This window comes from Balaenoptera borealis (genome assembly GCF_965194805.1).
Source record: "Balaenoptera borealis genome assembly, chromosome: 2".
NCBI lineage: Eukaryota > Metazoa > Chordata > Mammalia > Artiodactyla > Balaenopteridae > Balaenoptera > Balaenoptera borealis.
In genome coordinates, this window is record NC_138867.1 from 65,363,395 (window position 1) to 65,389,756 (window position 26,362).

A 26,362-nucleotide genomic window follows, 5' to 3' on the forward strand; every position below is an offset into this window, starting at 1 on the left:
GCCGAGACTGAACCAGGAAGAAAGAGAAAATACGAACAGAGCAATCACAAGCACTTAAATTGAAACTGTGATTAAAAATCTTCCAACAAACAAAAGCCCAGGACCAGCTGGCTTCACAGGCGACTTCCATCAAACATTTAGAGAAGAGCTAACACCTATCCTTCTCAAACTCTTCCAAAATATTGCAAAGGGAGGAACACTCCCCAACTCATTCTACAAGGCCACCATCACCCTGATACCAAAACCAAAGATGTCACAAAGAAAGAAAACTACTGGCCAATATCACTGATGAACATAGATGCAAAAATCCTCAACAAAATACTAGCAAACAGAATCCAACAGCACATTAAAAGGATCATACACCATGATCAAGTGGGGCTTATTCCAGGAATGCAAGGATTCTTCAATATATGCAAAGCAATCAACGTGATACACCACATTAACAAATTGAAGGAGAAAAACCATATGAGCATCTCAATAGATGCAGAGAAAGCTTTTGACAAAATTCAACACCCATTTATGATAAAAGCCCTGCAGAAAGCAGGCATAGAGGGAACTTTCCTCAACATAATAAAGACCATATATGACAAACCCACAGCCAACATCGTCCTCAATGGTGAAAACCTGAAACCATTTCCACTAAGATCAGGAACAAGACAAGGTTGCCCACTCTCACCACTATTATTCAACATAGTTTTGGAAGTGTTAGCCACAGCAATCAGAGAAGAAAAAGACATAAAAGGAATCCAAATCAGAAAAGAAGAAGTAAAGCTGTCACTGTTTGCAGATGACATGATACGATACACAGAAAATCCTAAAGATGCTACCAGAAAACTACTAGAGCTAATCAATGAATTTGGTAAAGTAGCAGGATACAAAATTAATGCACAGAAATCTCTTGCATTCCTATACACTAATGATGAAAAATCTGAAAGTGAAATTAAGAAAACAGTCCCATTTACCATTGCAACAAAAAGAATAAAATATCTAGGAATAAACCTACCTAAGGAGACAAAAGCCCTATATGCAGAAAATTATAAGACACTGATGAAAGAAATTAAAGATGATACATATAGATGGAGAGATATACCATGTTCTTGGATTGGAAGAATCAACATTGTGAAAATGACTCTATTACCCAAAGCAATCTACAGATTCAGTGCAATACCTATCAAACTACCAATGGCATTTTTCACAGAACCAGAACAAAAAATTTCACAATTTGTATGGAAACACAAAAGACCCCGAATAGCCAAAGCAATCTTGAGTACAAAAAATGGAGCTGGAGGAATCAGGCTCCCTGACTTCATACTATACTACAAAGCTACAGTAATCAAGACAGTATGGTACTGGCACATAAACAGAAATATAGATCAATGGAACAGGATAGAAAGCCCAGAGATAAACCCATGCACATATGGTCACCTTATCCTTGATAAAGGAGGCAAGCATATACAGTACAGAAAAGACAGCCTCTTCAATAAGTGGTGCTGGGAAAACTGGACAGCTACATGTAAAAGAATGAAATTAGAACACTCCCTAACACCATACACAAAAATAAACTCAAAATGGATTAAAGACCTAAATGTAAGGCCAGACACTATCAAACTCTTAGAGGAAAACATAGGCAGAACACTCTATGACATAAATCACAGCAAGATCCTTTTTGACACAGCTCCTAGAGAAATGGAAATAAAACCAAAAATAAACAAATGGGACCTAATGAAACTTAAAAGCTTTTGCCCAGCAAAGGAAACCATAAACAAGACCAAAAGACAACCCTCAGAATGGGAGAAAATATTTGCAAATGAAGCAGGTGACAAAGGATTAATCTCCAAAATTTACAAGCAGCTCATGCAGCTCAATAACAAAAAAACAAACAACACAATCCAAAAATGGGCAGAAGACCTAAATAGACATTTCTCCAAAGAAGATATACAGATTGCCAACAAACACATGAAAGGATGCTCAACATCACTAATCATTAGAGAAATGCAAATCAAAACTACAATGAGATATAATATCACACCAGTCAGAATGGCCATCATCAAAAAATCTAGAAACAATAAATGCTGGAGAGGGTGTGGAGCAAAGGGAACACTCTTGCACTGTTGGTGGGAATGTAAATTGATACAGCCACGATGGAGAACAGTATGGAGGTTCCTTAAAAAACTAAAAATAGAACTACCATACGACCCAGCAATTCCACTACTGGGCATATACCCTGAGAAAACCAGAATTCAAAAAGAGTCACGTACCAAAATGTTCACTGCAGCTCTACTTACAATAGCCATGACACGGAAGCAACCTAAATGTCCATCATCGGATGAATGGATAAAGAAGATGTGGCACATATATACAATGGAATATTACTCAGCCATAAAAAGAAACGAAATTGAGTTATTTGTAGTGAGGTGGATGGAGTTAGAGTCTGTCATACAGGGTGAAGTAAGTCAGAAAGAGAAAAACAAATACAGTATGCTAATATGTATATATGGAATATAAGGAGAAAAAAAAAAGGCCATGAAGAACCTAGTGGTAAGATGGGAAGAAAGACACAGACCTACTAGAGAATGGACTTGAGGATATGGGGAGGGGGAAGGGTAAGCTGTGACAAAGTGAGAGAGTGGCATGGACATATATACACTACCAAATGTAAAATAGACAGCTAGTGGGAAGCAACCGCATAGCACAGGGAGAGCAGCTCGGTGCTTTGTGACCACCTAGAGTGGTGGGATACGGAGGGTGGGAGGGTGGGAGGGAGGGAGATGCAAGAGGGAAGAGATATGGGAACATATGTATATGTATAACTGATTCACTTTGTTATAAAGCAGAAACTAACACACCATTGTAAAGCAACTATACTCCAATAAAGATGTTAAAAATATAAAAAAATTTAAAAAAATTAAAAAATTAAATATAGAAACAGAGGAGCCTTGCACCCCATATAAAACAGATTTTAATGTTATCATTTCACATTTTTTATTTGTAAGTCTATTTCATACACACACACAGTCAGTCAGTTGTACCTGTAGACATTTGTCCTACATCATCTAACTGTATATTTTATTAACTTCTTATTTTTCTTCATTTTATCAACTCATGTTTTCCTGTTAGTACTCATTCTCATCCTTTTTTTCTCATGAAAAATTTCTACCTATAGAATGGAGTTCCCTGTGTTTACTATCTTAAACACATTTCTACAGTTCATCTAAGAGAAGCATTCTCCATTGACTTTTGACCATGGGACCATTTGCTTTTTTCCCATCCAAAATCTTATAATGAGCTGTTTTATAGTGTGAATTTAATTTATAATGTCAAATTATAGCATTTCATTTATTTACTTTTTTATTTCATTTGATGCAACTTTTAAGATGGAATTCTGGGGTGTCAGATCTTTTTGATGACGAATGTTGTATACATTGCTTATAAGAAATTATTATTCTTTGTTGGAGCAACAAGCATATGTAACACCAGTTAGAACTTTAACTAATTCTTTCTAATCTTTCACTTTTTGTTTTGAATCAAGAGCATTTGGAGTTCCTTGCAGCGTTTGATTTAAAAAAGAAGAAGGAGCAGGAGGAGGAAGTTGGGTGGGGGGAGAAGAATATTTAGGAGACATTTAGATGTTTGTAAGATTGCCTTTGCAGAGGTAACAGATCTTGAAGTATCTGAGTTAAATATAAATTTTTTGAAAAATTTTCTTGTTCTTCCTCTTTTGACTTTTTTGTCAAATTGTTGAAGTGTAGAAAACCTTAGAAATTTGGGACTGAGAGTATAGGTGAGTACTTCCCACTTTGCTGACACCGTGTCAGCCATGCATAAAGTTCTCAAGCTTTAAAGAACGGGCAGATTCCCTAAATACATTTCATTATTTCACATGAACCCTGTGAATGACACGTAGCTGTAATTATCATCTCATTGTACAGATGTGGAAACTTAGAGAAGTTAAAGCACTTTCCCAAGGTGACATAGCTTAGTTAGTGGTAGAGACAGGTCTTAAACCAGATCTGCTGACTGCTGACTAAATGCTAGATCTTTAGAGGATGCATTGTTAACTCCTGCCTGCAATGCTAAATGCCTTAGCACTATGGTGTTTTTGAAAAGAAAGTAAATCTCAGCGAAAAGCGTCCTGGGGTAAATAGAACAGGATTAGCTGTTCTCTTAGAGGCAGCACTCAATCATGAGAGGTTATAAAAAAGTCTTCCCTAGAAGTCTCTTAAAATAAGATTATAAAATACGCCCATATGTTTTGTAATGTCAACTACAAATTGGCACCTGCCATTGGCACTTGCCATCTACCTCTACAAGGATTAAATCATGTGCTGCAGCTGCTGACTTTCAACACACCCCTGAAAGGAGCTCAGAGTGGAGAGCAGAAATGAGGCACTCTGTGCTCTGGGGAAAACTAGTGGAACAGGTCTTCAGATAGTTAGATATTTTCAGGAGCTGATTTTATGACCCCAATTCTTGTATCTCCTCATATCTGTAAAAGCACTAAAATCTGTCATGGTGATGTCTGCTCATTGTGACTAGCAGAAACCTACTACAAAAAAATATGGTCTTCAGAAACAGAAATATAGATCAATGGAACAGGATAGAAAGCCCAGAGATAAGCCCACACACATATGGTCACCTTATCTTTGATAAAGGAGGCAAGAATACACAGTGGAGAAAAGACAGCCTCTTCAATAAGTGGTGCTGGGAAAACTGGACAGCTACATGTAAAAGAATGAAATTAGAACACTCCCTAACACCATACACAAAAATAAACTCAAAATGGATTAAAGACCTAAATGTAAGGCCAGACACTATCAAACTCTTAGAGGAAAACATAGGCAGAACACTCTATGACATAAATCACAGCAAGATCCTTTTTGACACAGCTCCTAGAGAAATGGAAATAAAACCAAAAATAAACAAATGGGACCTAATGAAACTTAAAAGCTTTTGCCCAGCAAAGGAAACCATAAACAAGACCAAAAGACAACCCTCAGAATGGGAGAAAATATTTGCAAATGAAGCAACTGACAAAGGATTAATCTCCAAAATGTACAAGCAACTCATGCAGCTCAATATCAAAAAAAACAAACAACCCAATCCAAAAATGGGCAGAAGACCTAAACAGACATTTCTCCAAAGAAGATATACAGATTGCCAACAAACACATGAAAGAATGCACAACATCACTAATCATTAGAGAAATGCAAATCAAAACTACAATGAGATATAATATCACACCAGTCAGTATGGCCATCATCAAAAAATCTACAAACAATAAATGCTGGAGAGGGTGTGGAGAAAAGGAACCCTCTTGCACTGTTGGTGGGAATGTAAATTGATACAGCCGCTATGGAGAACAGTATGTAGGTTCCTTAAAAAACTAAAAATAGAACTACCATACGACCCAGCAATCCCACTACTGGGCATATACCCTGAGAAAACCATAATTGAAAAGGAGTCATGTACCACAATGTTCATTGCACCTCTATTTACAATAGCCAGGACATGGAAGCAACCTAAGCATCCATCAACAGATGAATGGATAAAGATGATGTGGCACATATATACAATGGAATATTACTCAGCCATAAAAAGGAACGAAATTGAGTTATTTGTAGTGAGGTGGATGGACCTAGAGTCTCTCATACAGAGTGAAGTAAGTCAGAAAGAGAAAAACAAATACTGTACACTAACACATATATATGGAATCTTAAAAAAAAAAAAATGGTCATGAAGAACCTAAGGGCAAGACAGGAATAAAGACACAGACCTACTAGAGAATGGACTTGAGGATACGGGGAGGGGGAAGGGTAAGCTGGGACAAAGTGAGAGAGTGGCATGGACGTATATACACTACCAAACGTAAAATAGATAGCTAGTGGCAAGCAGCTGCATAGCACAGGGAGATCAGCTTGGTGTTTTGTGACCACCTAGAGGGGTGGGATAGGGAGGGTGGGAGGGAGGGAGACACAAGAGGGGGACATATGTATATGTATAGCTGATTCACTTTGTTATAAAGCTGAAACTAACACACCATTGTAAAGTAATTATACTCCAATAAAGATGTTTAAAAAAAAAAAATGTACTTGATTGCATGTACTCCCCCTTCACCAAAATTACACATATACTGACCTTCCCCCCTACCTCTTTGAAGCCGTTTCTCAGAGCTATCTGAAATGCTGTCTCTCGGGCTATAGTCCTTATTTTGCCCCAAATAAAACTTAACTCACAGCTTTCACATTGCGCAGTTTTTTTAAGTCGACAGTAATGAACATAGTTTATAGTCAGTGGACATCTAGAAAATAATTTTATAATAAGTTCCACATGAAAGCATTTGAAAGGCCTGGCCTAAAACAGTAAACAGAATGTCCCCATTAAATGGTAGAAATCAGATATTTCTTGAAAAATAAAAATTTATTTTTTGTTTTTAAAATCAGTATCAAATGTAGAATTTTTTATTTTTATCACATCTTTGGTGAGTTAATCCAAACTAAACTCTATGTACCTTTACCTTGCATTGGGATAAAGAATGATATAGAATTAACTTCTGATCATCTGTGCTAATATAAGGGATCAGGGGCACAGGCATTCCATTTGTCTTAAAAATGTGTAATGAGATTGTGCATTGTGAGGTGGGTTTTTTTGTTTGTTTGTTTGTTTTTCAGGTGAATGGGATCATAGGATGCTTGTGTTTTACTCAGTTATATAGTATAATCCATTTGTCATTTTTTAACATATAGCAGCCAATATTGGAAGGAATTGGCAACAGTGAATGACAGGCATCAGTGAGAAACCAATATGGAATGCCAATTTGTCACAGGAAAATTCACAAAGTACAAATCTGCTTGTGGATATACCTGAGTGTCATCTGTGAAATTAGACCATATTCCTTCTGAGGATTTGTAACTATTGAAGGCAAATGCTGGGGTTCAGGGATTTGACAGCCAAAAGGGGAAAGTTAGGATCATGTTTCACTTTCTATTTCAAGTGAAATCTATTCTTTCCACATTTTTTGTTAATTCCCACTTGAGATCCTGGCCTCAACACTTCTTTGGTTCGTACTTTCCTTTCTACTTTCTGTGGACACGGTGCTTGAAAAATAATATACAAACTTGTGTGTGCACACTCTCATCTTTGTGAGAAAATAAGGTAATTTTTGGATTGAAATCTTGCAGTGCTTGAGAACTGCCTCTATTATAGGCCCTGTTTCTTTGCTAAAAATGGCAGCTTCTCTTAGGAAGTAGCTTCCTGCATTCAGAACAGAGGTTCAGTAATTAGGTAAAACAGCTACTTTGGTCTTGCTTCTCCATTTTTTGTAGAATAAATGCAAGTATCTGTTTCGGGTTAACTTCATTGTGGAGCGCAACGGATATTGAAACATATGATTGGTTTTACATGATAGAATCAACTCATTAATTAGATTTTGTTTCCATCATTCAAGTGTACAAATAGTAGTTGGAATGACAGTTGAAGCCATGTACAAATATTGATCTAATCAAGACACAATTGGTTCCCTATGTTGGTACTTAATATTTCCTAAATTCATATATCTTTCATGTGGCCCTAAAATTACTATGAAAGTATATAATAAAACCTATTAGTGTTTATTAAAATCACAAGGATGAGCAAACACTGATTAACGTGAAGGTAGGCATGTTAGAAAGGTAGAGTGGGGCAGTGGAAGATGGTCATATCAGACAGATACGTGTGAAGCCGAACCTCACCACCTACAAGCTATGTAATCTTGGTCAAGTTACTTCATTTCTCTGTGCCTCAGTTTTCTCCTCTGATAAGTAGGGAGTAGTAACTGCCTTGCACATTACTGTAAGGATTCGAGAAAATATTTTCAAAGTGTCTAGCTAGCTCAGTATCCAACACTTGACAGGGATTCACTAAACTGGAAGCTGCTATCTCTGGTCTTGAGAAATAAATCATTTAGACTACGATTCTAAAAATATTTCACTCTTATAGAAGGTGGACAAATTTCCTTTAAACTTTCAGAGTAGATATGAAAGCAAACAAATATTAGCAATGCAGGGGGAAAGTCTGGTTATTAGAGCAGGTATTAGAAGCATCTGGCAGGACTTTGAAAGGTGGCAGCATCAGTCAGGTTCTAGGCAGAAAACCAGAACTGAGATATTTTAATAGAGAAACTTTAATGTGGAAAACCAGTCACAGAAGTGATGGGAGAGCTGAGAAGGCAATCAGAGGTCAGTGAGGCAACACAAAGTTACCAATGGCAGGAAACAGCTATTGCTCCCACAGCCAGAGGGACAAAGGAAGGAGGTGGTGGAACCAGAGCTGAGGAAGCCTGGAGAGAGATGGAACCTGCCTGATGTGTTACACAAAGCAGAGAGAGAAAAGAGAAGTACATTCATTTTCCTACTTCTCACCCTTCAACCTCCAGTCATTGTCTCCTCACTGGTCCATCCTAATAGAAGTCAGTTGTCAAAGAGCTTGGAAAATGCAGTTTGCAGCGGTGAGGGTCCTGCAATACAGAGCAAAACAGGGGAAGGGCAGGGAATAGATCTGAGGACAAATAAACAGGTAGCCAGCACAGGGACATTCACAGTTATTTTCTGAAGACTAGTTTGCATGGCCTGGGACAGAATTGCAAGGCAGATAGTCCACTGCTTTTGCATTTTTCCTTTCCTTGCCATCAGTACCCTCCCTCCCTGGATTTGGTGTAGGGCAGGTCTAAGGTAGTGAAATCCAAAACTGTGATTAGACCAGAAGGAGGCTCACAGGTACCACAAATCAGAGTAGTTGGGGTCATACCCAGAGCAGAAGGCTATGGCAAGAAAAAACAAAGGCAAGTAGGGTTTACTAATTCAAGCAGATAAACTAGCTTCATTGTTGGCAACAAATCAAAAGTCAATGTTAGCAGAACAATCTGCAATAGACTAAAGATCATGGTAGCTCACCCCAGATGGTGAGAAATGGATATATTTTGGGGGAAGAGCCAAGAGGATTATTGACTGATAAATGTAAGTGTGAAGGGAGGAAAAATAAGAGGAGTGAAGGACGATGGCCAAGTTTACTCTGAGCCAGGAGGATAAAACTGCCGTTTATCAAGGTGAGCAAACTGTGAGAAGAGAAGGTTTGGGGAGGATAGCAAGAGTTTGACTTTTGATATGCTGAATTTTAGAACCTTTTGTTTTCAAAAGTTTCTTTTAAAAACTGCACTTTTTGTGATTTTTTTTAACATAATGCAGGAGGCTCAGTACTGAAACTAGGGAAATTATTAAGTGGAAGTCTACACATCTAATGGTTAAACCTCATCTTTCTACCTTCTTTGATTCTGAGAAAGCTGGCAGACAAGGTTTACCCACACCCTGTCCCCGAACTCTTCCCCCAACCCCAAGAGATTGGTATATTACTCTTTGGGGTAATTGGCTAGCTCAAGAGAAAATCCCTGTAGATACCAGTAATTAAGGATTTCCCACAGGAATATCTGAATCCACGGTGACTCCAAAGTAATTCCTTATAAATCCCCAAGCTCTGACCATGCACACTTCTATCATGTTGTTAATTCAACACATACATGAATGGACAGTCAAAGGTCAGCAGACTTACCCTAGGCACAATGTTAGGCCCTGTGAGAGACTCAAGGCCAGGAGACCACACCTGCTCATCAGTCTCAGAATTCAGGCAAGAATTATTCTGGGTTTGTCTCTGACACCTGGTAAACATTCTTTCAAAAACATTGAGTACATGCATGTTCATAGCAGTGTTATTCACAATAGCTAAAACATGGAAGCAACCCAGTGTCCATCAGTGGGTGAACGGATAAGCAAAATGTGGTACATACATGCAATAGAATATTATTCAGGCTTAAAAAGGAAGGAAATGCTGACATATGCTACAATATGGATGAACCTTGAGGACATTATGTTAAGTGAAATAAACCAGTAACAAAAGACAAATATTGTATGATTCCATTTAAACAAGGTACTTAGACTAGTCAAAATCATAAAGACAGAAAGTATAATGGTGGTTGCCACTGGTTGGGGGAGAGGGAGAATGGAAATTAGAGTTTAATGGGTATAGAGTTTCAGTTTCACAAGATGAAAAGTGTTATGGGGCTGGGTGGTAGTGATGGTTGCACAACAATGTGAATGTATTTAATACCACTGAACAGTTCACTTTAAAATGGCTAAGACGTTTAAAAAAAAAAGTTGGGAAAAAGAAAACACTTGGAACTTCTGAAGAAAAGAGGAGTTACTATTGTATAATGGCAGATATTCTCCAATTTGCCTTTGACCAACAATTGATCAAGAAAAAGAACCAGGCACTAAAATTGGCACAAATGGACGAAAGGTACTGAAAGAAAATCCGAAAAGATAAATTAGAGGCACCTTAAAAGGAATGTTAAAATATTATTCTAATAACAATGACCAAGTATAATTTTTATATTTTTATTGTTAAACATAAATACATTTATTTCAGTCATGCTCAGTGTAAGCAATGCTATAATTATGTTACACTTACACTTGTGATCCCATTTAACCATGCAGTATCTATGAACAGAATAACAAAGGAGGTCATTGGAGGTTAGAGCTGCCAATGACCTATTGTAATAATGAAATCATCTCTTCAAATTAACAGCAGAATTACTGCTTTATACTCTATTGTCTCATGTAAACAATACCAGATTTAGTGGAAAAAAATTAACGAAAGATGTAGATGATTTAAAGAGAACTCCCCAGAAAGAAATAATATTGATAATATTGATAAAACCCACAATTGAATATATCTATCTATTTAGCCAATACTGAATGTGTATACTGATATATATAATGCATATATTTGTTCTCAACTATGTTTAAAAATTCTCAATAAAAAAGACATTGTCTTTAGTTTCTATTCTTAAATCCTCAATAATATGTAGGGAATGTGTCTGAGAAAGAGCAGATATGTAATTATTTATATTGGTTGACAGTTTAAGGAATGAAAGACTAAATACTATGATGACAAGCTATAATAATAATTTTTTCTCTTAATATGGCATACAGTCTATGGTTTGCTGACAAGCTCACATGTTTTTTAAAATTTCTGTGCATTCACATGGATAATAAAGAACCAGCTTTGGCTAATCAAAGACAAGTTACTTGTTTGCTCAGACACTGAAAGAAAAGGAAGATACTGCAAAGCAGAATAAAGATCAAATTACAGATGTAGTTTTGGGGATCCTCAGCACATGTGATAATTGAAGCCTGCAGTAGATGAGTTCATCTATGTGTAGTGATGGAGGAAAGAACGACTTAGAACTGAGCTCTTAGGAGATCCACCATTTTGTGTTTTGATAGAGGAGAAGCTCACAAAGGAGATTTACACGGAACTTCTGGAACAGTGTTGTGTCATAGAATCCAACAGAAGAGAGGGTTTCAAGAAAGAGGAAGTGTCAGCTTTGCCAGATGCTGAGAAGCCAAGGAAGACAACAGAAAAACACCTGATTAATTTAGTTTCATAGGGTCCCTGTTAGTGTTTGCAAGAACAGTGGAGTATTCAGGGACAATCCATTCTAGAGAAGATTGAAGATAAATAAAGGAGGTGGGGAAGTGAGTCAGTGAGAGCAAACACTCCTTCTAAACATGTGACGAGGGGAAGAAAGACAGTGAGGGGTGGAGGGACAGTTTTGTTTTTGATTGCATTGACAATGCAATCATTAATAGTGTGTCCCAGTGTGATTGAGAGGTCAGCCTTTATTCTGGAGTTGCAAGTATCATGCAGAGCCTGTTCAGATCCATGCTATTTTATGAATCTGTGTTCTTGCAACAAGGGAGCTCCCAATGGTACCATGGTTCAGTTAGAGTGTGGCAGAAATTGCTATTTCCTCCCAATATCCATTCTCCCATTAGAATTTTCAGCGAGGCACAGGGCCCTCCAAAATAAAGACACACAGGGCCTCCCAAAATAAACAATTCCCGTCTTCCTTGTAATTATATATGGCCAGGGGAATAAGTTCTAAATAATGCAGATAAGCAAGAGTATCCTGCAGCAGCTTCAGAGAATCTTCCTTAAGGAACAGCTTGCATGAACTCTTTGACCCACTATGTCACTTTCCTCTTCCTAACTAGTTGAAATATGGACATGATAGATGGAGCTGAAGAGCCATCTTGGACCATGAGGTGACCTTGAGAATAGAGGCCACAGTTGATAGAGTAAAAACCTAGAAGAATCCAAAGTATGTGTTGACTTCATAGAACAGAGTTCTATGAAAGCCCTAGACATCTGTATCTGGATGTTAAGGCAAAAGGAAAATAAGCATCTAGTTTAAGCCTCTGATATTTTGGAGGCTACTAATACCCTTAGTCAAATCTAAATCTAACGAATATATAGAAGGACAGCAAGAAAAGTGCAGACTGTAATAAAGTTGACAAGTCATCATTGAAATGAAAACAGATTAAAAGTCATTGAAGAGGGACTTCCTTGGTGGTGCAGTGGTTAAGAATCTGCCTGCCAATGCAGAGGACACAGGTTTGAGCCCTGGTCCAGGAAGATCCCACATGCCGCAGAGCAACTAAACCCACGTGCCACAACTACTGAAGCCTGCGTGCCACAACGACTGAAGCCCATGCACCTAGAGCCCATGCTCCACAACAAAAGAAGCCACCGCAATGAGAAGCCCGTGCACCGCAACGAGGAGTAGCCCCACTTGCCGCAACTAAAGAAAGATTGTGAACAGCAACAAAGACCCAACACAGCCAAAAATAAATAAATAAATAAATAAATTTATTTTTTAAAAGTCATTGAAGAAAATTCTATTTAGGAAAAATAATAGTGTTAATTTAAGACCATGGATATTGTCCAGGAGTCGATGTTAAGAAGGAAATGGAGAATGAAATTTTGCCATTTGCAGCAACATGGATGAACTTGGAGGGCATTATGCTAAGTGAAATAAGTCAGACAGAGAAAGACAAATACTGTATGATATCACCTTTATGTGGAATCTAAAATATACAACAAACTAGTGAATATAACAAAAAAAGAAGCAGACACAGATATAGAGAACAAACTAGTGGTTACCAGTGGGGAGGGGGGGAGGGGCAACATAAGGGTGGGGGAGTGAAAGGTACAAACTGTTGGGTGTAAGTAGGCTACAAGGATGTATTGTACAACACGGGGAATATAGCCAATATTCTGAAATAACTGTAAATGGAGTGTAACTTAATTTTTTCTAAAAAAATAAAATCATATGAAAAAAATTTTAATAAAATAAATTTTAAAAAATTTAAAAAGCCATATACAAAAATAAACTCAAAATGGATTAAAGATCTAAATGTAAGACCAGATACTATAAAACTCCTAGAGGAAAACATAGGCAGAACACTCTTTGACATAAATTACAGCAATATTATTTTGCATCTGTCTCCTAGAGTAATGGAAATAAAAGCAAAAATAAACAAATGGGACCTAATTAAACTTAAAAGCTTTTGCTCCACAAAGGAAACCATACACAAAACAAAAAGACAACCTATGGAATGGGAGAAAATATTTGCAAACAATGCAACTGGCAAGGGATTAATTTCCAAAATATTCAAACAGTTCATACAGCTCAATATCCAGAAAACAAAAAATGCAACCAAAAAATGGGCAGAAGACCTAAATAGACATTTCTCCAGAGAAGACATACAGATGGCCAATAGGCACATGAAAAGATGCTCAACATCACAAATTATTAGAGAAATGCAAATCAAAACTACAATGAGGTACCACTTCACACCATTCAGAATGGCCATCATTAAAAAGTCTACAAATAACAAATGTTGGAGAGGGTGTGGAGATAAGGCAACCCTCCTAGACTGTTGGTGGGAATGTAAATTGATGAAGCCACTATGGAGAACAGTATGGAGGTTCCTTAAAAAACTAAAAATAGTGTTATCATATAATCCAGCAATCCCATTCCTGGGCATATATCCAGAAAAGACAAAAACTCTAATTCGAAAGGATACATTCACCCTGATGTTTGTAGCAGAACCATTTACAATAGCCAAGACATGGAAGCAACCTAAATGCCCGTCAACAGATGAATAGATAAAGAATATTACTCAGCCATTAAAAAGAATGAAATATTGCCATTTGCAGCAACATGGATGGACCTAGAGATTTTCATACTAAGTGAAATAAGTCAGACAGAGAAAGTCAAACATCACAAGATAACACTTATATGTGGAATCTAAAAAAAATGACACAAATGAACTTATTTACAAAATAGAAATAGACTCACAGACATGGAAAACAAACTTATGGTTACCAAAGGAGAAAGGTGAAGGGATAAATTTAAAAAAAAAAAAAAAAAAGGAAATAGGCAGGAAAGTTACCATAATAGGAAGAAAATGTCACATGAGGAAATGTGGTCCCATATTATCCAGTCTCCTTGTATATCACTGGTCAATCACAGCAGATACTCTTGCAAAGTCTTACTTCAAGAGAAAAAGTGAGGTAGATGATGATTCCCTTTTCCCGTTTAGTATATACTTTCATACTTTCTTTTAACCTGTTTAACTGTATATATATTTTAACTTGTTTAACCTGCTTGTGTATCTATCTTTCTATCTATCTCAGATGTATAAATATATGTGTGTGTATATATACACATATATAGTTTAATATGAGTTGTAAAAGTCTCAGAGTCCATATGAGTCTATTGGTTTCTTTTTAACATTAAGGAAAATTGTAAAGTGTGCAGAAAAGTTTCTTTTGGTTATCTCTCTTGATCTGAAGGAGTAACTCAAAAATATTTTAAATGAGAAAATTCACTTTTGAACTGACTATCAAATCTGTTACCAAAAAAAGCTAATAAAAACATCACCGGGCTTCCCTGGTGGCGCAGTGGTTGGGAGTCTGCCTGCCAATGCAGGGCACACGGGTTCGAGCCCTGGTCTGGGAAGATCCCACATGCCACGGAGTAGCTGGGCCCGTGAGCCAACAATTACTGAGCCTGCGCGTCTGGAGCCTGTGCTCCGCAACGGGAGAGGCCGCGATAGTGAGAGGCCCGCGCACTGCGATGAAGAGTGGCCCCCGCTTGCCACAACTGGAGAAAGCCCTCGCACAGAGACGAAGACCCAACACAGCCAAAAATAAATAAATAAATAAATAAATAAATAAAAAACAAAAAAACATCACCATCTCTCATAAGAGAGGACAGGATTTCCATTCTATTTTTATTGAGAGATCACCATTATAAAACTACTTATAGTGGGCATGAATTTTATTCCACAATGCCAGGATACAAGATATATCACATTTCCCTATTTCCTAAGTCAAATGTAATCTGTTCTGAGGTTGGAGGGAAAATTCAACCAATCATTTTTGGGATTCCCTTCTCTTTCTTGATGGGGTCCCACAACAATCCTAGTAATGTCAAAATCAGGAGGTTGAGCTGTCCTTTGCTCTGTGTGGTTGCCATATTTGCTGTTGCTCTGTTGACTGCAGGATGCTGCTATACAGCGCTGGAGCTGCCTCTTGGGCACTGAAGATCAGGCAGGCCCAGAGATACATCTTACAAGGGATCTTTCCACTGACTTCAGACTGTGCCTCTCACTGCCAAGTTCCTGAGGTCACTGCATGCCTACAAGGCTTGGTCTCTGCCACCCAGTGGTGGGTTCCTTGTCTTCTCTCCAGCTGTAGAAAGTTAATACTCTCCCAATGTTTGGAAATGTGATCCCTTTTCTTGAATATACATAATGAAAGGAGCTGGTAACCCCAGTTCATTTTTTCTCCTAATTATACACAATGTTAAACTTATGTAACTCAGAAAGTATGTCAACCTTTGTTTTGAGCTTGTTCTCACAAAAATATAATTATTTAAGTGACTAAAAAGTAGAATAATTAATTTCACTTCTCTGATTTGAATTTCAGTTCTCTTTCTGGCTCCAGTTTACATGCTAACTGGCAGTGGAATTAGATCACTAACAGTTGCTTCTTCTCTCTATAAGTTGCCTGATACTGTCACTTGCATCTCAACATATTTGAGCTTTGGTGAATTTCCTTATGCCAGCTTCCTAAACATAAAATTAGTATAACTGTGTACTAATATGATATACCTATATCTTTGAAATTTTTGTAGATGAATTCAACTGTGACTATCCTTAGATATAGTATAAAAGCACCAAATAGTTTTGATAACCTTTTCTTATTGACCTGTTTTATGACTTTATAGAAAAAAGTAGAAATCTAACATTAGAGTTATAAGTATATCCTAATCTGATTTAAATTTAATTATAATTCCTTGGACCATTTTAATAATATTTTTCGTATCATGATTTTGGCAATGGATATGACATGTGTTCATTATAGTATTAAACATTGGGATGTACAATGGTGAAAATGCTGAAATGTGTTTATTAAAAGCTAGAGAACTGGTTTAGTATCATATATATGTAGTATATGATATGTAGTATCATATACATACATACATTTAACTTACATATATTACCCCCCCACACACACACACACACCATTAGTCTCCTTTAGACGGTACAAGGGAACCAACTCATTCTTCTGAAAATGGTCAGTAAAGTAAAAGGTTGAATATTTAACTTCTCTTTCCTGTATGAACTTTATTTCAGGAAAACTAAATTGTTATTGAGGGACATTTTTCTTTCCCTAGAAAAATTCCAGCCAATAAATAAAAAAGAAATGATAGATTAGAATGTCATCATTTTGCAAACTCCAAATCAAAGGATGAATCCAAGTAGTGATTATCAATGGTTGCTAACATCACTGAAAGAGAGCCAACAAGATATTATGTGTCTCCTGATGGAAGTACACACCATCTATGAAGTAGCCTTGCCAAAAAAACTGAACTGTATCTAACCAAGCCTCTAGATCTAGCTACAAGTTTACAGGAAACACAGAGGCAAGAGACACGTGTTAAAAGATACTATGCAGAGGGAGGTGCAGAAAAGTCCAGATACTGAAAATTTTATAGGCTAAAAGACATGGCTTTTTAAAAAAACAAATTGCCAGGAACAAAAAAGAAAGAGGGAACTTTATTACACATCAACCAATCTCAATTTGTTGACCTTACTTGGATTTTGATTCACCCAAGCTATTTAAAAATGATGACATTTATGAAACAATTGGAAATATAGACAGCAATGCTTAAATATTTGACATTATTGAAGAATTACTGTTAAAGTTTTGAGGTGTAATAAAGGTATTATTAATATATTTTTGTGAAGAGCTGTTTTATTTTAGAAATACATACAGAAATATTTATGAATGAAATGATATAACGTGAGATTTTCTTCAAAATAATAAGGTTGGGTAAGGCTATAGATGAAACAAAGTTATCCATATTGAAGTAAGATACTAATATTGGATAGAAAAGGATTTCATTGCATTATTATTTCTACTTTGTAAAGTGCTTATCTTTTAAATATATATGTAGAAAAAATTTAGAGATGAAAAGATATGATAAATATAGCAGAGAGAGGAACACTCCCAAACACATTCTATGAGGCCACCATCACCCTGATACCAAAACCAGACAAAGATGTCACAAAAAAAGAAAACTACAGGCCAATATCACTGATAAACATAGATGCAAAAATCCTCAACAAAATACTAGCAAATAGAATCCAACAGCACATTAAAAGGATCATACACCATGATCAAATGGGGTTTATCCCAGGAATGCAAAGATGCTTCAATATACACAAATCAATCAATGTGATAAACCTGATTAACAAATTGAAGGAGAAAAACCATATGATCATCTCAAGAGATGCAGAAAAATCTTTCGACAAAGTTCAGCACCCATTATGATAAAAACTCTCCAGAAAGTCAGCATAGAAGGAAACTACCTCAACAAAATAAAGGCCATATATGACAAACCCACAGCCAACATCGTTCTCAATGGTGAAAAACTGAAACCATTTCCTCTAAGCTCAGGAACAAGACAAGGCTGCCCACTCTCACCACTATTATTCAACATAGTTTTGGAATTTTTAGCCATGGCAATCAGAGAAGAAAAAGAAATAAAAGGAATCCAAATCAGAAAAGAAGAAGTAAAACTGTCACTGCAGTTTTACTTTATTTGCAGATGACATGATACTACATGTGGAGAATCCTAAAGATGCTACCAGAAAACTACTAGAGCTAATCAATGAATTTGGTAAAGTAGCAGGATACAAAATTAATGCACAGAAATCTCTTGCATTCCTATACACTAATGACGAAAAATCTGAAAGAGAAATTAAGGAAGCACTCCCATTTACCATTGCAACAAAAAGAATAAAATACCTAGGAATAAACCCACCTAAGGAGACAAAAGAGTTTTCTGTATTCAGAAAACTATAAGACACTGATGAAAGAAATTAAAGACAATACAAACAGATGAAGAGATATACCATGTTCTTGGATTGGAAGCATCAACAATGTGAAAATGATGCTACTACTCAAAGCAATCTACAGATTCAATGCAATCCCTATCAAACTACCAATGGCATTTTTCACAGAACTAGAACAAAAAAATTTCACAATTTGTATGGCAACACAAATAGCCAAAGCAATCTTGAGAATGAAAAATGGAGCTGGAGGAATCAGGCTCTGGGACTTCAGACTATACTACAAAGCTACAGTAATCAAGACAGTATGGTACTGGCACAAAGACAGAAATATAGATCAATGGAACAGGATAAAAAGCCCAGAGATAAACCCATGCACATATGGTCACCTTATTTTTGATAAAGGAGGCAAGAATATACAATGGAGAAAAGACAGCCTCTTCAATAAGTGGTGCTGGGAAAGCTGGATAGCCACATGTAAAAGAATGAAATTAGAACACTCCCTAAATGCATTAAAGACCTAAATGTAAGGACAGACACTATAAAACTCATAGAGGAAAACACAGGCAGAACACTCTATGACATAAATCACAGCAAGACCCTTTTTGACTCACCTCCTAGAGAAATGGAAATAAAACCAAAAATAAACAAATGGGACCTAATGAAACTTAAAAGCTTTTGCCCAGCAAAGGAAACCTAAACAAGACGAAAAGACAACCCTCAGAATAGGAGAAAATATTTGCAAATGAAGCAACTGACAAAGGATTAATCTCCAAAATAGAATAGCTACATCCAAATCTCAGAGACATAAAACAAAGTTTATCAGCTGTGACAGGCTAAGCTATGTTGCAGCAACAAATTACCCCCAAATCTCAGTGGCATATAACAACAAGGTTTATTTCTTGTTCTAGAAGTGCTCTGGAATCCCTCAAGAACTCACACTAATGGAGTGGCCACAGTATCAAGTCTGGTCTATTGCTGTGCCAGAGGGAAAGGAGGCTCTGGAGTGCCTCACATTGGTAAGTAAAATATCCAGTCTAGAAAGACACGTGTCACTTCTCACAGTTCATTTGCCTCAATCAGTCACTTGGCCCTATTCAACCATAAGGGGGCCAGAAGATACCCTGCCATCACATGCCCAGAAGAGAGAAGAACTAGAAATATTTGGCAAAGAAATCTGACCCCCTCAACAAGAGAACCCATGTCATGATGTTGAAGCTGTATCAAACCTGAGCCCTGGGGACTTCCCTGGTGGCGTAGTGGTTAATAATCCACCTGCCAATGTAGGGGACACGGGTTCGAGCCCTGGTCCGGGAAGATCCCATATGCTGCGGAGCAACTAAGCCCGTGCGCTACAACTACTGAGCCTGCGCGCCACAACTACTGAAGCCCGTGCGCCTAGAGCCCGTGCTCCACAACAAGAGAAGCCACCGCAATGAGAAGCCCGCACACCGCAATGAAGAGTAGCCCCCGTTCGCCACAACTAGAGAAAGCCCGCACAGCAACGAAGACCCAACACAGCCAAAAATACATAAATAAATAAATGTGTTAAAAAAAAAAAAAAAAACCCGAGCCCTGGGAATCACTGTACCTTGCACCACCTCTAAGACAGTATCCAGACACAAGTGCTCATCAATCCTTTTGGGTATATTCTCTCTGATGACTCACAGTCATGCAATATATTGTATGCAGAGATTGCATAATGAATATAAGGTAATTGGTTGGCTCAATTACGAATTCAGCAATACTTTTAAAAAGGAATCCTTCCATTTTTCCTCTTGGATTATTAAAGTAATATGTTCTCATTACAAAAAAACTTGGAAAATATGGAACACTCGAAAGAAGAGGGAGAAATTACTCATAATTTCACCTTCCAAAAATAGAGTTAATATTTTAGTGGAATTCCTTCCAAACTTTTTCTATGCATTTTTAAAAACTAGTTCGCACAGTCACTAAAACTATAACCATTTCTTCATAGGTGACTTTGTTCCAAATAGCTGATCCAATTGGCCCTAGACCAGCAGACAATTTTTTAAAAAACTGTTTCAGCTCTTTTCCTTGTAACATGGGTGTTTTAGCATGGTTATATATCACTTAAATGCAGATGGGTAACTAACAGTTGCATGTCACATTCTGTATTTTGGTGCAATGAATCCCTAGTTCTAAAACTGCTTGTTAGTCTCAGACCAGCCATGAAACAAATGAATAATTGTAATAGTTATTTTCATTTGCTTCTGGTATTTTCTCCACCCAGTTTACTTATGAAAAGGGAACAGCTTTGTAAGTTCATATTACAATGGAATTTAAGCCTCTTAAAATCATCAGGATCCTGGTTACCTTTCAAAATAATAAAAACTGCTGATGATCCAAGTGATGACTAGGTAGTCTAAGCAATAAATTGACCAAGTATGTTATAACTAGGATGATGACTTTCCCCAAGTCCAGAAAACATTTAGTTATAAATAGGATCTTTAGGTAAAAGATGATACATTGAATATTTCAGTAATATTACTCAACTTTTGCCAAGGACTCTTTTTCCTTAATATTTTATCTGACATTACATTTGATGTGTAGCTTTCTTCTTTATTTCAACCAACAAAGGAAATCACAGAAAATTTGACCAAGAATCTATACAAAGCTCTTGTAATTTTACTATACTGCAGCAATCTCTCAGCTATTTACGTTAATAAATAAAAGAATGACACAGTGGATTGTGAACTTCTTCAGGGCAAAAATCATAAATTATCCATCGTTATAGTCCTTACAACTCCTAGCATAATGCACTGTATAGAGGAAACACCCATAAACAAATAAATGTGATACAAGGTACAATTTATATGTGAAAGGTAATTGGGTTTTGGTACCTTGTTTATTTTCCTTATTGTTACTCATCTAAATCTTTGTATTCTGAAATATCTCCTTATAATTTCCAAAACAGAAGTTACTGAATTAGGTCATGTGAACATTTCTTGATATGATTTGACAAGTAACTTTCCAAAATGTTTGTCTTAATTTATATCCCCAACAGGGTATGAGTGCTCATTTCATTCTACCCTCACCAATGGAGTCTATTCATAATGTAAACAAACTAATTAGATCCATGGGAAATAATACCTTTTTTGTCTTCTTTTCATTATTAATGAATTTGAACATTAGTAAAATATGCAGTAGGCATTTAAATTCCTTATTTTGCGAATTGACTGTTCATGTATATACTTTTCCCATTTACCTGTTTAAGGTCTTAGTGTTTCCTATTTCTAGTTTTTGTCCTCACACTGTGCAATGTAAATACTTCTATCTCAAATATGCACTTGTATACATGCATCTTTGCTGTAAGACTGTGTTTCTATAAGGGTAGTGACCCCATTTTATTTATCTGTGAGCAACACCGGACACATATTAGAGAAAATGCATACTGTTCTTCGTAGGATTATTCTTAGGATTAAATGAGATGACCTAAGCAAAGCATTTAACACAGTGTCTGTCACATAGCAGATGCTCAATAAATTATTTTAAGCAATCAATACAAGTTTCACCGTTGAACTAAAGCCACACAATTTCACTTCAGAATTTAGGAAAACCAAGATGAACTATGTTTGAAAGATCAGTAACCATGCTTGTCCAAGTTGCAGATTTGCGATTTGAACGCTGATTCTCAAATATTGCACCGCAAATTACATCAGACTTACATATTCCTGAGATACTAAAACTCTTGAAATTTTTGAAAGAGCAGTATGAATTCCGAACCGGTAAAACCTTTTGGCAACCGACGGATTCTTTTCCCCAGTCTGTAATACCCTGACCTCACACAGATGTCTCTTCTTCCCTCATTTAAATTTATAGGAAACTTGTGGTGAACACAGTAAGGTTCAAACAAGCACAAATATACATCACATGATTGACATTTACTTCTCCGGATGAGTTAGCTTGTATTTTCATACAGGGGAGGCAGCTGTTCTCGCGGCCACTGTCAGAAAAGCAGAACTAAAGCAAGGAGAGGCAAAGGCAGAGCCCTCGGGAATGGCCAGTCGGCTGGAGGGCTTAAGGCTTGGCAGGGGGGTAGGAGCATTTTTGTTGCTGCCAGGGTGTGAGGGGGAGGGGGGCTGCGGGTGGTTGCAAAACCAGCCCTAAGCAAAAAAAGTGAGGTTTTTTCCGGGAAGACAGCAGCGCTGGGGGGAGCAGGCCGCGTTGGCTGCCCAGCAGGCGGGTGTGTCCAGTACAGGCCGCAGGACGCAGCAGGCTGGGGGCGGGGGAAGCTGCGTCTAGGTCAGCGAAGGGCAGAGGAAGCCGGACACGGACGCAGTCGCCTCCCGACCCCGGCTCCAAGGCTTCTAGTGGGAAACCGAGTCCCGACCTACGGCCGATCTTCAGGAGCTCCAGTCACCCCAGAACCTCCTCAGGCCTTTCCGGTAAGAAGCCCGACGCCCGGGGCTTAGAACCTGCATGGCAGCGCGCAGGCGCCTCGTGAGCCGGGAGGCCGCGGACGCAGAAGGAGGGGGTGTGTGAGGCACAGAAAGCCTTCTCTGCGCCTGCGCTATCTGCTCTCCCTAGGTCGGGGGGGTAGGGGGGGGCAACAAACCTTGAGCCGACATCGCGCACACCCTGGATTCCCGGCCGGGGTCGCTCTTCACTCCTTAACGCGGCGTCTCGTCAAGCCTCACAGAGCTCCGCAGGGGTGTGGGGAGGTAAGAGCCCCCTGGAACAGGCGTCTTGGCCTCTCCTCACCCCTGCTGCCCTCGGGGAGGGGGCGGGGTGACCGCTGGTCGCGCTGCCCTAGGCGCTGGGTCAGGTCCTCCCGTTCCTCCAGGGACCGAGCCTTGGGCCCCCGACCCATTCCTTTCCTGAGCCCCCTGAGCTGGCTGGGAAATAAGGACTCAAACCTCGCGGCTCCTCGGTAAAGCCTGTTGGGCCGGACCAGGCCAGGATAGCAATCACGGCCGCTGTTTGCCGGGTCCCACCCACCCGGGCCTCCCGGAGTGCTCGGCGCTGCCGGGGGAGCAAGCCCCGGGCCGCGGCGGATGGAGGGAGAAGAGCCCCCAGGGCCGCCTGTCCCTCAAGGGAAGGGGCTGAGCTTGCAGGATGGGCTGTCGCTCCCGAGGAGTGAGTGGTAGCCTCTGCGCTGAAATGACTCTGCCCCCGCAGAGGAATCTGTCATCGCCGCCCGTGCTCTAGCAAAGCCCATTCTCGCACCGATGCATTTTCTCATCGTTTTAGACCAGAAGGACGCGCTAGTGTCCCTTCGTCTACCTTTTCTTTAGTACCTTTGCAAAATGATAAAAGATGATCTAACTTTTAAACTATAAACTTACTTGTACTACCGTGACTGCATGATATTATATTCCAGACTAAGGGAGTTCTTGTTAGTTTGACTGGTATGGAAACCAGTCCATACATTTGATAACTTAATATTTTTCCTTTAATAAAATAGGCAGTTTGTTGATCGAATTAGGTTCCTTAATTTATTATTTTGAGCTTGTCTTTTGAATTGACACGAGTTCAGTGGTTTGATCTAGTAGAACTATATATAATTTTCCACCTAATTTCTTCCCTTTTTTCTCCTCTGGATATTAAACCGCATGTTTAGTGTAAAAAAAATTAAATATAATAAAGAATAAGGAAAAATAATCAACTTTAATTCCACATTTAAAGGTAATCAACAATAGTTAATTTTGACTTTTCACCTGAGTCTTTTTTTTTCCTGTGGCATTTTCTGAATTGAAATAATGAGATTTTATATACAGTTGGATTGCCTGCTTTTCTTGATTAAAATTATATTTTAAGCATTTCCCCATGTTTTTAAAAAGCTTCATAGACATGACTTTATGATTTTTGATTACACAACTGATACATGAGCAAAGTGTCTTTTGAAACAGTTACATTACAGATAAAAATAAATTCCCTTTTAATTATCATCCCCAGTTATAATATTACATAATATGATGGTATCACAGTTTATTTAATCCAGTGGGTCTCAGGATCCCTTTATACACTTAAAAATTATCGAGGACTAGAAGAGTTTTTGTTTTCTAATGCAGTATGTATATACCATTTTAGAAATTAAAACTCGGAAAATTAAAAAAAATTTTATTCATTTAGAAGTAATAAACCCATTATATATTGAATTAAATTATATTGTTTAAAGTAACTATATTTTTAAAAAAAAATTTAGTGAGAAGGATGGCATTGTTTTACATTTTTTGTAGGTCACTTTAATGTCTGGCTTTATAGGAGATGGCTAGATTCTCATATTTGCTTTGCCCTTTGGTCTGGTGTGCTACCTTGTTTAACCTGAAGCATATTAAGAAAATCCATCCTTGCACAGATTGGTATTTGGAACAGGAAGGCTCTCACCCCCCGAAAGCTCTTGGGGTCTTTAGGGGTCCTCAGACCACAGTTTTAAAAAGCTGATTTAATCATTCTTGTATTGGTGAGCTGTTAGAGTCTTTGCAATTTTCACTATTACAAACATTGCAACATTGAAAGTTCTTTATAATGTGTTCTTGGGCCTAAGTACTAGTGTTTCTCTAGAAGTGGAATTGCTAGGTCATAGAGTATATACTTTAAAAAAAAAGTTTTGATAGACATAAACATCACTTATGATGCCTGCATAATTTTTGTGTCCTAATGTCGGTGTTTAGATTGCTTCAATTAATGATTTGGCAAAATATCTTTGCATATTTTCAGTTGTTTTGGATTATTTTCTTGAATTTATGAAATGGGAATCGTTAGATAAAATGTTAGGAATCTTTTTGAATCGATTGATGCATATTATCACATTGTTCCCCTGAGTGAGTATACCAGTTTATTTCCTATCAGCAGTGTCTGAGATGCTCTTTTTATCAAACACTTACCAACATTGAGTACTTTTATTATTAAAAAGATCATATTCTGATCTAGTAGGCAGTGAATGGTATGTATTCTGATTTGTGTTACTTCGGTAATGCAGGTTGTACATTGAATGTTTTTTCATAATCTTACTAGTTATCTGTTCATATTGTTTGCCCATTTATGGTCCAGTGTCCAAGTGTTTTTCTAACAGATTTGTGTTACCTTTTTACATTATAAGGATACATGCTATCATTTTTTTTGAAGGAAAGGAACAAAATTATCTTTTTTCCTGTTTATAGAAGTAGTATATTTTTGTTAAAAAAATACTATAAGAACATGTAATATAGATGTTATGCTTACATAATCTCAGACACCATTATGAACAGTTTGGTGTTTGCTCCTCTGTATTTTTTTTTCTTGTGCCTTTTCTAATACTATAATTTTTTTTTTTTTACAACTTATTTGTAAAAATGGATTTGTACTATGCATGAAGTTTTACAGTTTGATTTTTTTGTCTTTTAGCATTATATATTGGATATTTTTTCATGGAAGTACATAGAACTATGGGCAAAGTTTTTGCAGAGTGGCTTTAGGAACACCAGTTGTGACCTTTAGTTATCTGATGTCAGGCTCCTGTCCTCTTCTATATTCTCTTCCTAGGTGATTTCATCTATTAACAGCTATGTGCTGCCAATTCCCAAATCTTTATCTATCTCAGACTTCTCTCCTGCATTCCAGATCCTTACATTCAACTGCCTATTGGACATCTCCCCCAGGATGTTCTCAAGGTACTTCAAACACCAGTCCAAACGTGAACTCGTGTTTTCCCTCAGTCCTGCTCCTCTTTGTATTGCCTGTTATGGTCAGTGCTACCTCCGTCTACCCAGTCACTTGCGATGGCAACCTGGCAGTAATCCTAGCTTTCTCCCTTGCTTTCACTCCCCAAAGTTCCCATTCTTTAGCCGCTTTTATATCTGTTTCCTTTTCATCTGCCCTGTCTCAGTTCAGGCCCTCATCATCTCTCACCTTAACCATTTTAGGAGTCTCCTTATTATTGGTTTTGTTGTTTTCTGACAAATCTTGCATGTTGTTGCCAATTTGGTTTTACTCATGAAGAGATTTTTAAAAATCATTTTTGCAGAGTAAACATTGTAAATATTTGTTTATAAAATTATGAATACATAAATGGCCAAGTTAGTAAAGATAATACCTAAAACAAGTTATCATATGCACAC

General features: G+C 37.7%; 2 protein-coding genes and 1 long non-coding RNA gene across 7 annotated transcripts in view; 1 reads left to right on the top strand and 2 right to left on the bottom strand.

Annotated features, from left to right (window-relative positions):
• Positions 1-22,951, bottom strand: part of LOC309622618 — a 98,270-nt gene extending 75,319 nt beyond the window's left edge. Inside the window, exon 1 of the long non-coding RNA XR_014241034.1 lies at positions 22,879-22,951. This is a non-coding gene — a long non-coding RNA (uncharacterized lncRNA). The remainder of the gene's footprint in view (positions 1-22,878) is intronic.
• Positions 1-26,362, bottom strand: part of LOC309622500 (uncharacterized protein) — a 161,472-nt gene that overhangs the window by 76,587 nt on the left and 58,523 nt on the right. The window lies entirely within an intron of this gene.
• The window catches only part of ZFYVE16 (zinc finger FYVE-type containing 16), a 61,737-nt gene continuing 55,240 nt past the window's right edge, over positions 19,866-26,362 (top strand). For 2 of the 5 annotated variants that reach the window (XM_082375107.1, XM_082375111.1), the window contains exon 1: positions 22,834-22,984. The gene's annotated coding sequence lies outside the window, so the exon portion shown is untranslated. Of the gene's footprint in view, positions 22,709-22,833; positions 22,985-25,787; positions 25,916-26,362 lie in introns of those variants that run through there. The other 3 variants (XM_082375109.1, XM_082375110.1, XM_082375108.1) reach the window with 3 other exon arrangements.